Source organism: Ambystoma mexicanum, chromosome 9, assembly GCF_040938575.1.
Source record: "Ambystoma mexicanum isolate Mex_15411 chromosome 9, UKY_AmexF1_1, whole genome shotgun sequence".
NCBI classification, from domain to species: domain Eukaryota; kingdom Metazoa; phylum Chordata; class Amphibia; order Caudata; family Ambystomatidae; genus Ambystoma; species Ambystoma mexicanum.
Window position 1 is genome coordinate 819,415,087 of NC_090931.1, and position 12,736 is coordinate 819,427,822.

Below are 12,736 nucleotides of genomic sequence, written 5' to 3' on the forward strand. Positions count from 1 at the left end.
GTCTTCCTTTTCGGCAGAGGCCTCACGACAATCCACCAGGGAGCCTCTCTTTGAAGAGTCCGGATCCGCTCCTTGCGCATGAAATTCAAGCCCTGCTGGAGAAAGGCGCCATAGAACTGGTGCCTGTAGCGGAGAGGAACAAGGGATGGTAGTTCCCTTATTTTTTTATATCGAAGAAAGACGGGAGATTGAGACCCATCATGGACTTGCGCGGTTTGAACAAACTCCTCAGGAAGGACAAGCTCAAGATGGTGACTCTTTCTCAAGTCCTCCAGGCCCATCAACTTCAGGACTGGTTTGTGTCTCTCGACCTCAAGGATGCTTACTTCCATGTGCCGATCCATCCCAAGCACAAGAAGTACCTGAGGTTCGCGGTTGGCGACTCGCACTTTCAGTTTTGGGTCCTGCCGTTCAGATTGACCTCCGCCCCGAGGGTTTTCACCAAGCTCATGGTGGTGGTGGCAGCGCATCTCAGGAAAGGGGGGGATTCACGTCTACCCCTACCTGGACGATTGGTTGATCAGGGGGAGCTCTCCCGAGCAAGTCCTGGATCATCTGTCCGTCACCTGCCACTCCCTTCACAGGCTGGGCTTCTCCCTCAATTTAAAGAAGTCCCATTTGACACCAACGCAGCGGCTCCAGTACATCGGAGCAGTGCTCGACACGTCCCTGGGGCAGTGTTTTCCTCCTCAGGTGAGGGCTATTCACATTCAGCATGATGGTGCACAAGTTTCAGTTTGCCCAGAATTTCCCAGCGTCCGAGTTCTTGAGACTGCTCGGCCTCATGGCATCCTGCATTCTTCTGGTGCCAGAGGCTCGTCTGCGGATGAGATCTTTGCAGTGGGCACTTGAGCTCCAGTGGTCTCAGTCCTCCGGCAGGCTGTCGGACCCTGTTCAGGTGCCGTCCTCGGTAGCCCGGGACCTTCTGTGGTGGGCCGTCGAGGGCAATCTGATGAAGGGGGCCCCATTTTGGCTGACCTGGCCGGAGGTGACGATCGTGACCGACGCATCCCTCACGGGATGGGGAGCTCATGCCAACGAGTTGACAGTCAGCGGTCGTTGGTCTCCGTCGAAGTCCAGACTCCATATCAATCTGTTGGAGCTGAGGGCGTCAGGCTAGCCCTGAAGGCTTTTCTGCCGACTGTGCGCGGAAAGAGTGTCCTGATTCTAACGGACAACACGGTGGCCATGCACTACCTCAACAAAAAGGGGGGGCAGGGTCACTTCCGCTGTGCACGGAGGCGATGCAGCTCGAGTTCTGGGCCATCCAGCAGGAAGTTTCGATCTCGGCGGTTCATCTGGCCGGAGACGACAACGAGACGGCGGACGCTCTGAGCAGGCAGAGCACGATCTCTCACGAGTGGGAGCTGGCTCAGGAGATTCTCCTGGAGATCTTCGCCCTTTTGGGGGCCCCCTCAAGTGGATCTCTTCGCCTCCAGTGTCAACCGGAAGTGCGAAAGGTTTTGCTCGTGGGAATTTCCTCCAAAAGGAGCCTTAGGAGACACGTTCGTGGTGGAGTGGTCGTTCCCACTGCTGTATGCGTTTCCTCCAGTCCCCGTCATCCCGCAAGTGCTGCGGAGGTTACGGAGGTTCGGTTCCCGGATGATCCTCATTGCTCCGGCGTGGGCCCGGAGGACGTGGTACACGGACCTTCTAGACTTGTCCATCTGCCCTCCACATCGTCTTCCCTACCAAGACGATCTGCTCTCACTGGAGGGGGGTCAGGTTCTCCATCCAGAGGTCAGATCCCTCAATCTTCACGCTTGGCTTCTGAAAGGTTGAGGTATAAGGATTGGGACCTCCTTGAAGACGTGATGGAGGTGTTGCTCTCGGCCAGGCGGCCGGCAACAAAGTCTCTGTACCGTTGCCGTTGGAGAAAGTTCTGCGACTTCTGCAGAGTTCAGAATGTGGATCCTTTTGAATGTGACATTCCCATCGTTTTGTCTTTTTTGATTTCTTTGGCCCAGAGGGGCTTGCAAGTGGGGACCATTAAAGGTTACCTGGCGGCGCTGTCCATGTTTAAGCGCTCGTCTGAAGAGTGTTCCTATTTTAAGATTCCTTTAATTTCGCAGTTTTTGAAAGGGCTCACTAATGTGTTCCCTCTGTCACCTTTTTTGGTGCCAGGTTGGGATTTGAACCTTGTTCTTATGTTTCTTATGGGTGCTCCGTTTGAGCCTTTACATTCTTGCCCTTTGAGACTGTTGACTCTGAAAACTGTGTTTTTGATTGCGGTTACTTCCGCTCGCAGAGTGAGTGAGTTACATGCACTTTCACTTAAGCCACCCTTAACTGTGTTTCATAAGGACAGGGTTGTCCTTAGAGTTCGTCCTTCTTTTCTTCCGAAGGTGGTTTCGGAATTTCATTTGAGCCAGAAGGTTGTTCTTCCGGCGTTCTATCCTCCTCCACATCCTGGTAAGGAAGAGGAGAGTCTCCATAGCCTTGATCCTCGGAGAGCGTTGAGCTTTTATATTTTGCGCATGTCCCGTGTCAGAGTGGACGATCAACTTTTCATTGGTTACGCTGGAAAGTGTTTGGGACAAGCTGTGACGAAACAGACTTTGTCTCGTTGGATTATTTTAGCTATCTCAGAGTATTACCGCTTGGCGGGTAAGGACCCTCCGGCTGGCTTGCGGGCCCATTCTACCAGAGGAGTGGCTGCGTCTACTGCTCTGCAGAGGGGAGTTCCTATTCGTCACGTCTGTGATGTAGCCACCTGGGCTTCAGTACATACTTTTGTACGTCACTATTCCCTCGATTCCATTAGAGGGCAATATCTGGCCTTTGGCAAGGCAGTTCTCTATTCCGCAATTTGATTGGGCATGCTAAATTTGTATTCTAAATTCTTTCCCACCTCCTTGCTTGGTACTGCTTTGGGAGTCTGTCATAGATATGGAATATGTCGGAGGACCCAATCCCCTCGAAGAACTTTCTTACCTGATAACGATAACGTTCTTTCGATGGGATGGTCCGACGACGTATTCCATATCGCTCCCTCCCTGCCTTCCCCGCTGCAGAATATCTTTTGCGATTGCAGCTTGCGTTCTGCAAGGCCTTGTGTGTCTGACTGGCAGAAAACTGGTGGCACACGTTCTGGGAAAAAACTATAACTGAGGCTATGGGCGTCGTGCGTCCTATTTATCACATCGGGTCACGTTGGTCGTCGGAGGAGGTCCTCGGGGACGGCGCATCGACGTCATCGACGCAGGACGCAGACACCAAAGATTTTCCGAAGCAGCACAGCTGTGGACATTACCTGTCATAGATATGGAATACGTCGTCGGACCATCCCATCGAAAGAACGTTACCAGGTAAGAAAGTAACTTGTTCTTCTACCTCGGCCCACTTCTCCCCAGAAGCAATAGCGTGGATTCACTCCTTCTTGAACAATAGGACGATGAGTGTTGTCAACTTCGGCAGACCTGACTACTTTAACATGTGGAGTACCACAAGGTTCTTGTATATCACCCACTATGCATAATATCTTCACCAAACCACTATTTGATCATCTGGACCATGTAAGTGTCACCTACACCAACTATGCAGATGACACCCAGATCCTTATTCCATTGACCGGTGATTATGGTATTAACCTAGCCCTAGTTAACAAAATGTATCTCATCATTCAGGCCTGGATGGCCACTCATGGCCTTTGTCTGAATGATGAGAAGACCGAGCTACTGATCCTAGGAGCTGCCGGCAGTCTTAACCTTAGAAATCATTACCTCTCCTTTTACATTGACGGTATTGACATCAAAGTGGCTAAGGAGGTTAAGACCCTGGGCTTTTATTTAGACTCAGCATTGAATTTGCGCAAACAAGTTAACGCTAAGGCCTCAGCAACAGCCTACACTTGTAAATTGATCCATGCCTGTAAAACTTTTCTATCCACAGACAGCTGTATTACCCTGGCGAGAGCCTTAATTCTTTCGAAACTTGATTACTGCAACGCACTTAACCTAGGTGCCAATCCATATATTATTAGCAAACTTAAAATCCTACAGAACAAGGCATGAAAAATTGTGCTCAATATTCCCAGAAAACAGCACATAACCGAGGTTAGACCTAATACCAACTGGCTCTCAATTAAGTACAGGATGCGGTTCAAAACTCTCTCCCTCACGTACAAATGCTTAAATAATGCAGCCACCATATACCTAATTGAAAAATTTGTCAAAAATACATCTACACGTCCTATGAGAACAGTGAACTCCTTCTGCCTTAAAGTCCAGAGATTTAAATGGAAAAAAGCAGGAGGTAGTAGCTTTCCTGTTATGGCTGCCCAGTTATGGAACTCCTTGCCGATAACTCTTAGAACTGACCAATCCTTCTTTAGTTTTAGAAAAAACACTAAAAGTTGGCTTTTGGCTAAAGATTCTTAACTTTCTCAAGCTTGGCTTAATTCAATACCTGCTAAGTTCAACCTTCCCCTTGCTTCCATGTAAAGTTCCTTTTTGTATATCCTTGTACAATTCTGTGATTTGTTTTTTGTAAATGATGTAACTATTGCACTAAGTATTTAATCCTAAATGTAACCTGTACTCAAATACTTTTTTCTGTAATTGCGGCCAGATACCTCCGGGTGTGGAGGAGTGCTATACAAATAAACAAACAAACAAGAAACATCAAATGTTTCTGCGTTTCGTAGTGCAGGTCCAGCACTTCCAGTTAAAGGTTCTACCTTTCAGATTCAAGTCAGCCTCCAGAGTGTTCACAAAATGCCTGGCAACGGTGGCAGCCCCTCTACATCTGCAGGGGCTATATCTGACGGCTTGCTGATCCAGGCCTAGTCACGGGAGCTGGCTGTCGGACACACCGAGACGACCGTCCTGCTACTGACTGATATGGGATTCCCCATCAACTATCCGATGTCCGGAAGCTTTGCGGAAAAGATTCCGCTCAGTGAGGAGTTCTGTCAGACGATAGGGTGGTGGGGCGTCCGTTCCAACATCGCTCAGGGTTTCTAAACCCTCCATACCAGCAGACAGTCACCACAGACGCTTCTCTGGAAGGCTTGCTAGCCCACACCCGACATCTGCACACCAGAGACCTGTGGCTGCCAGAGGAGAAAGATTTCCATATCCGCATCCTAGAGCTACGGGCAGTGTTCTGGGCCCTCAAGTCGATCCTTCTGTCTCTGAAGGGCAAGATGGGCAAGGTGGTGAGTATCTTCACACACAACACCACCACCATATTTTATATCAGGAAACAGGGGGGCCCTTCATCCCCAGCGCTCTCCTGGGAGGCGCAGGATGAGTGGCGCTGGATCATCGGACAAGAGATGTTCCTCAACCCTTTTTCACCTAACGGGAGTCAAGAATACCATCGGAGACTCCCTTAGCAGGCAGATGCGCTCCTACCACAAGTTGGAACTTCCGCAGGACCAGGTTGACCATATCTTTGCCAATTGGGGCAGGCCCCAGATCGATCGGTTTGCCACAGCGGCAAACTCCAAATGCCAGACGTTTGCCTGCAGATTCCACCAACCGAGGAGCCTGAGGGACGCGTTCTCCTTCCCGTGGGAAGGGATGTCTCTGTATGTGTTTCCTCCGTTGCCTCTACTGCTACGAGTCATCAACACACTCAAAAAGTGCCAATGCAGGATGATACTCATCGCCCCTGCATGGCCGAGGCAGATTTAGTATCCGGACCTTCCCAGCCTGTCAGCTTTGCCTCCGGTCATGCTGCCGGTGGTTCTGGATCTTCTCACCAGACAAGGAGACGCAATATTTCATCATGACCCAGGATTGCTGAACCTGGGGGCTTGGCTCCTGCAGCCCTAGAGGTTGGAGGATATGATTTGCCTGCAAACTGCATAGAGGTCCTTGCCAAGGCCATGATGTTGTTTACTTTGAAGTGCTATGGTCACAAGTGGAAGCGTTTCGCTATGTGGTGTCGGTCTCCGAGGACTTCCCGTCTAAGGGTCAATGCCCTGCAGATCCTTCTGCACTAGCTATCCTTGGCCAAGGCTGGACTGGCACACATCTCTATCAAAGTACACCTGGCGGCAATATCCTGCTACACCAGGTCTCCAAGAAGATCTGCACTTTAGTCCCACTGACTCATCAAGGAATTTCTCAAGGGACTTTTTCTATCTTTCCCACTGGTGAAGGCTCCTGCTCAATGTGGTCCTGAAGAGGCTCATGGGGCCCCCCTTCGAGCCTATGCATCAGGGCCCTCTCAAGTTCCTCTTGTGGAAAATGGCTTTCATTGTGGGCATCACCTCTCCCAGGAGGGTAGGTGAGATCCAGGCCCTATCCTGCAAGCAACCATACCTGACTTTCCACAATTCAATGGTGGTGCTGCGGACGCACCCCTCGTTTATGGCAAAGGTTCAGTTGGAATTCCACCTTCACAAGCCTTTGGTGTTATCTGTTTTTTTCCCGAAGCCTTCGTCACCGGCTGAAAGGGCCTTGCATTCGCTCAACATTGCTTGTGCCCTTAAGTTCTACGTGGCACGCACAAAGAGTTTTCTGAAGACTTCACAACTGTTTGTGAACTTTGGTCCTATGAACCATGGGAAGGCCTTGTCCAAGGCTTCCATCTCAAGGTGGCTCTCCGGTTCCATCATGCACTGTCATCGGTTGGTGAACCAACCACTGACCGGCCGAGAGCCCAATCCACCAGAGCGATCACTGTGACGATGGCGTTCCTGTCTGGTGTGCCCCTGCTGGACATCTGCAGGGCTGCTACATGGGAGGTCCATGCACACCTTCACGAAGTTCTACTGCGTTGACAGGGATTCCAGGGAGGTGTCCAGAGTCGGCCAAGCAGTGCTGCGCAACCGTTTCACTTTAGGCAAGTCTGTTCCAGAGGTAACAGTAATTGCTTCTGTTGAGCATTGCCTACTGTCGTACTAATATGTATTTGTTATTCATGAGCAAGTGAATACATGCCAGACTTCATGCTGGAGAAGGAACATGTTAGTTACCTGTAACTATTGTTCGAATGGATTGTGTCCTCCCACGTATTCCTCATCTTGTGATAATTCGTTATTGCCAGCTTCGCTGCTTTGGAAAAAATATTTCAGCAAAGGGCGCTGTGCTCGAGGTTGTGGCGTCGATTGTCCCTCGACGGGCTCCGTTCCATGTCAACGTCACTGTTGGTATAAGTAGCTTGAGCTGCGCCTGTTGGCTTCAGTTCCGTTTTTCCAATTGCTTCGCTCTCGTGAACGGAGCGCTTCGAGATTTTCTATCAGAAAATGTCTTCATCATCAACCGCTTCTACACCCAAAACTGGGTTTAAGAAGTGTATCGACTGCTGGTCGAAGATGTCTATCACCGATCCTCACCGTATCTGTCTTTGGTGTCAGGGTTCGGATCATCGAACCGGCGACTGTGGCTCCTGTCAGTCGATGACAGAGAAGGCCCTCTGTGAGAGGAAAAATAAGTTAGCGGTGGGGCGGAAAGGCGTCAAAGGCCACTTCGAAGGCCTCGTCTAAAAGGCATAAGAAATCGTCCGATTCAAAGGAATCGGAATGTCATAAAAAACATTAAAAGAGATCCCGATCTCGTAGTAGGTCGGGACTATCTTCTTCGTCTTCTTCTAAAAAACAAAAAAGGAGACATAGATTTCCATCGTCATCATCCGATACATCGACTAAATTGGTTCGATGTCCAACAAGATGGGATTCCCCTTCAATTAAAAATGGGAGAATTTTAGAAGAAAAATGATGCAGGTCTTTGAGAATGCGGCCTCGACCACCTCAAAGAAACCTCAGAAAAGCCAGTCCCCGGTCGCTCCATGGGACGACACAGGGAAGTCTGGAACTACGGCGGTAAAACCCAGTAGTACCCATAAAACTAGAGTCGACAAATCGTCGAGAGATCCTTGAGGATCGAGTGTTTCTCTGATCCCTCATAAAAAAGCAGAAGTTGTCGAAGTCGAGTGCAACTTCGTCGACGCCATCGGCGCCAGCAGCTTCGACAACAAAGCCTATATTATCTTCGACAACCTTATCAAAGACTTTATCGAGTGTGTCGAAGATTCCTTCCATAAAAAATCAGGAGGAAGAGAGAAGGTTTACACCTTATCCGAAGTCAGATTTTTTTAGGTCCATGTCTTCAATGTTTGAAGAATCTGGCTCGGAGGATGAAGGTGTCATTCCTTTTGGAGTAAAATATGGCACTAGACAAGTTCCAGAGGAACTTATAAACCCTGAATCAAAAATGAGACCTATGCGAAACTCTACATTCTGCTAGTGGTGTTGACACATCACCTGAATTAGAGTTTGCTGCACCTGATCCTGCAGAACATGCAGACTCCGGGTACAGGAGTTTGATGAACAGGGTGATAGAATATTTGGGTTGGGGAAGAGCCTCACCTACTTTTGAGCAAGATGATATGACGGACATAATAGTCCGGGGACCCCAGAAAGATCCAGTTCTCCCTTTCCATAGGGCGCTTCAAAGGACAGTTGAAAGGAACTGGGGAAAACCTGATAACATTGCTGCAGTAGACAGCAATCTTCCAAAGAAGTACAGAACTTTTACTTCTGATCCAGAATACCTAAATAGACACCCTACTCCAGAAAGTCTGGTTATTCAGGCTGGTACTACTTCGTAACAGACAGCTAACCCAACCATTCCTCCGTATAGGGAGGATAAGAAGGTTGATGCTTGGGCTCATAAAGTTTTTACTTCAGGTAGCATGGCCTTGAAATCAACCAATCTCACCTGTACCCTGGCCAGGTTCACACATACCCTGTGGGAGTGCATTTCGGCAGCGGCTGAACATATTCCGGAAGGTGAGGAAAGGGAAGGCTTCCTGAATATAGTCAGACGGGAAGGAGGCAATGGGGGAATGTCTCCAGTCTGGACTGGATACTGCTGATAGTATTAGCAGATCCATGGCATCAAGCACAGTGCTATGCAGATTTGCGTGGTTGAGAAAGTCGGGGTTTGCACCAGATGTGCAAACCAGACTTCTCAACATGCCCTTTGATTGCTCGAGGCTGTTTGGTAGTAAGGCTAATGAGAGCCTAGAAAAACTACAGACCTCAAAAGCGGCAGCTAAATCCCTTAGTGCCTCCATGCGACAACCTCAGAAACCCTATTCGGGCTCATTTTCCTGGAGGGGTCGCCCTTTTCGATACTACTCTTCTGTTGGTAGAGGAAGAGGACAGGCTTTTCAAAGGGGCAAAAGGAATGTCACTCGTGGTGGCCGAGGAAAGACTACAAAGCCATCATCAGGAACGGCATCTATACCCTCAGCCGCTCCTGCAGCCTCCTCCAAATCACTCTGAGGTCTTATCATACAAAACACCAGTGGGAGGCAGAATCTCTCAGCATCTGAAAGAATGGCGGGCATTACTTCAGATGCTTGGGCACTGGAAACAGTAGCTCAAGGTTACTGCCTTCCCTTCCTAAGAAGACCTCACGATCATCCACCGGGAGCCAGCTCTACCAAAATTCCAGACCTGCTCCTTTTACAGGAAATTTGAACCCTGCTAGAGAAAGGTGCAATAGAACATGTACCTGTAGCGGAGAGGAACAAATGTTGGTACTCCCCTTATTTTCTCATCCCAAAGAAAGACGGAGGACTGAGACCCATCTTGGACTTAAGTAAATTGAACAAGTTCATCACTAAGGACAAGTTCAAGATGGTAACCCTTTCTTAGATCCTTCGGGCTCTCCAAATCCAAGACTGGTTGGTATCATTGGACCTTCAGGATGCTTATTTTCATGTGCCAATCCATCCCAAGCACAGAAAATACCTGAGGTTCGCAGTTGGCGGTTCTCACTATCAGTTTCGAGTTCTGCCTTTCGGGCTGATCTCCGCTCCAAGGGTTTTCTCCAAGCTGATGGCGGTAGTGGCAGCAAGTCTCAGGAGAGGGTGGATTCACGTCTACCCCTACCTGGACGACAGGCTGATCAGAGCACGTTCTCCAGAACAAGCTCAGGAACATCTGTCAATCACCTGCCACTTCCTCCACAACCTGGGCTTCTCCCTCAATTTCAAGAAGTCCCACATGATACCATCCCAACAACTATAGTTTATCGGCGCAGTCTTGGACACTTCCTCGGGAAAAAACTTGCCACCCGAGGTAAGAGCTCTCCACATCCAGCAGATGGTAACAAAATTCCAGAAAGCCCAGCATCTGCCGGCCTTCGATTTTCTGAGGTTGCCCGGCCTCATGGCATCCTGCATTTTTCTGGTGCCAGAGGCCAGACTGAGAATGATATCCCTCCAATGGGCCCTCAGAACTCAGTGGTCTCAATTCTCGGGGAATATGTCAGATCTTCTGCAAGCCCCGAGCGCAGTTGCTCAGGATCTATTATGGTGGGCTTGCAACGACAACATCCTCAAGGGAGAATCTTTTTGGCAACCATGGCTGGAGATAACATTAGTGACGGACGCCTCACTCACGGGATGGGGAGCTCACACCAGCGATCTGACAATCAGCGGACGTTGGTCTCCATCGGAGTCCAAACTGCACATCAACCTATTGGAGCTGAGGGCAATCAGACTAGCGCTGAAGGCCTTCCTGCCCTCTGTACAGGGAAAGAATGTCCTGATAACGACGGACAACACAGTGGTCATGTACTACCTCAATAAAAGCGGAGGCGTAAGATCACTACCTCTGTGCAGAGAGGCGATGCAGCTCTGGTTCTGGGCAATACAAGAAGGAATCTCTCTATCGGCAGTTCACCTAGCCGGAGTGCAGAACACGGCGGCAGACGCTCTGAGCAGACAGAGCACAGTCTCCCACGAGTGGGAGTTAGCTCAGGAATTCCTTCTGGAGATCTTTGCCCTTTGGAGAACCCCTCAAGTGGATCTGTTTGCAACCACAGTAAATCGGAAATGCAATCAGTATTGCACAAGGGAATTTCCCCCGAGAGGAGCTCTAGGAGACGCGTTCGTGGTGGATTGGGATTTTCCCCTGCTGTACGCGTTTTTTCCAGTCCCTGTGATTCCTCAAGTAATCGGGTGGTTAAGAAAGTTCAGGAAAACCATGATCCTAATTGCCCTGGACTGGGCCAGGAGGACGTGGTACCCGGACCTTCTGGACATGTCCATCTGCCCTCCAGTACGTCTTCCGCAAAGAGAGGATCTTCTCTCGCAAGAGGAAGGTCGCATTCTCCATGCAGAGGTTAAGACACTGAACCTTCACTCATGGTTTCTGAGAGGTTGAGATACAAGTATTGGGATCTTCTAGATGACATAATGGAGATTTTCCTTTCGGCCAGAAGGCCAGCAACAAAATCCTTGTACCGGTGTCGTTGGAACAAGTTCAGTAACTGGTGCAAAGATAGGGATGTCAACCCTTTTCAATGTGGCACCCCAATGGTGCTTTCTTTCCTGTTACATCTAGCCAATCTGGGGCTCCAGATCGGGTAGAATCAAAGGATATCTTGCTGCGCTGTCCATTTTTAAGCGCTCATTGGAAGAGGTTTCTTACTTTTAAAATGCCATTAATCATAGAGTTCTTGAAAGGACTTACCAATGTATATCCATCAATATGTTTCATGTTCCAACTTGGGATTTAAACTTAGTCCTTAAATTCCTAACATGTATACCATTTGAGCCTCTGCACTCCTGTCCATTGAGGCTTTTAACACTAAAAACTGTCCTTCTTGTGGCATTAACATCAGCCTGCAGTGTTAGTGAACTACTGGCTCTCTCATGTAAACCTCCACATACCATCTTTTACAAGGATAAGGTAGTTCTTAAGGTTAAACCATCTTTCTTACCAAAAGTAGTTTCCGAATTCCATTTGTCACAGAAAATTATTTTACCAACATTCTATCCTCCTCCTCATTTAGGAAAAGAAGAGGAGAGATTACATAGATTCGACCCCAACCTTTAGCTTTTACATTTCGAGAATGACAAAATTACGTCAAGATGACAAACTCTTAGTGGGTTACACAGGTCGTAAATTACGGTTAGCGGTGACAAAACAAACTATATCCCGCTGGATCATTCTACCTATATTGGAATGCTACAGATTAGCAGGAAAAGTCCCGCCGGATGGGCTACGCGCTCACTCCACTAGGGGAATCGCTACTTCCGCGGCTTGGAAGAGGGGAGTCCCTGCAAAAGACATTTGCTCAGCTGCAACATGGGCATCAATGCATACCTTTATCAAGAATTATTGCTTAGATGCCTCCTCCTCCAATGAGGGGTTATTTGCCAGAGCGGTACTTCACTCCGTCCATGAAAACAAGAACTAGCACTCCCACCTCCAAATTGATCACTGCAATGGGAGTCTATCATAAGATGAGGAATACGTGGGAGGACACAATCCATTCGAAGAACAAGTTACTTACCAACTGTAATGTTCTTTTGACTGGATGTTCCTCCCACGTATTCCTCATCGACCCTCCCAGCCTACCCCGCAGTACAGTTTACGTTTTCTTACAATTTCCTCTCACGATGGGCTGATCAGTAACAGCATACGCCTGGATGTTCCACGAGTATTTCTTTGAAAAAACAGAACTGAAGCCAACGGGCGCGGCTCAAGCTACTTATACCAACAGTGACGTCGACACAGAACGCAGCCCGTCGAGGGACAATCGACACCATGACCTCGAGCACAGCACCCTCTGGCGGAATATTTTTTTCTGAAGCAGCGAAGTTGGCGATAACTAATTATCAGAAGATGAGGAATACGTGGGAGGAACATCCAGTCGAAAGAACATTACAGTTGGTAAGTAACTTGTTCTTCTCCAGCATGGGTCTGGCATGGATTCACATGCAAACCCTCCCTCCACCCCCTCTGCGGCTCTTCTTGGTCATA

At 48.9% G+C, this 12,736-nt stretch overlaps 1 protein-coding gene across 7 annotated transcripts in view; it reads left to right on the top strand.

Moving 5' to 3' along the window:
* ARMC8 (armadillo repeat containing 8) overlaps positions 1-12,736 on the top strand; it is a 1,620,024-nt gene that overhangs the window by 824,282 nt on the left and 783,006 nt on the right. The window lies entirely within an intron of this gene.